We start from the raw sequence: 634 nt of genomic DNA, 5'->3' as shown, positions 1-634 counted from the left end.
CGACACAATGTAATACATTTCATAATAAGCAATGAGGTATGCATTTCTGATGTCTGATAAGGAAATCTCAAAACACTTTGAAAATGAAATGCACAATCAGTTCCAGAGGTTTTGATAGCACAAATAGCTTGGCAGCACACACTGTGCGCCTATGCTCTGAAGGCAGTAATCTAATCTCCAGGTAGGCCTAAATTTCATTTGCATAATCGTATTGTTGGAGTTATTATACCTTAGGTGTGTTGTGGAGGAAAAACAACAGAGGTGTAACCCAACACCATTATGTGCATGCTGGATTAGACAAAACCATACTGTGATTAATTGGGGAATAACAGATGCATGTAACCGTAAAACACTAAAGCAATGAGTCATGAAAGGCCTTGGTAAAAACAAAATAAAACCGCTTTAGGTGGCTTGTTGCTGCTTATGGTGTTTTCTAAAAGCAACACGATAAAGACTACCAATGATCAATACATAATAGCAAATCAATATAATTAATATTGTTGTTATTGTTATAATAAATTATTTTTTTTAAATATATTTGATAAGTCTCTTATGCTCACCAAGGCTGCATGTATTTGATCAAAATTAAAGTAAAAACTGTAATATTGTGAAATGATACAACAATTTAAAAAAA

The sequence above is a fragment of the Sinocyclocheilus grahami genome, unplaced genomic scaffold (assembly GCF_001515645.1).
Source record: "Sinocyclocheilus grahami isolate Dianchi unplaced genomic scaffold, SAMN03320097.WGS_v1.1 scaffold244.1, whole genome shotgun sequence".
In the NCBI taxonomy this organism is placed as follows: Eukaryota; Metazoa; Chordata; class Actinopteri; order Cypriniformes; family Cyprinidae; genus Sinocyclocheilus; species Sinocyclocheilus grahami.
This window is presented reverse-complemented; position numbering follows the sequence as displayed.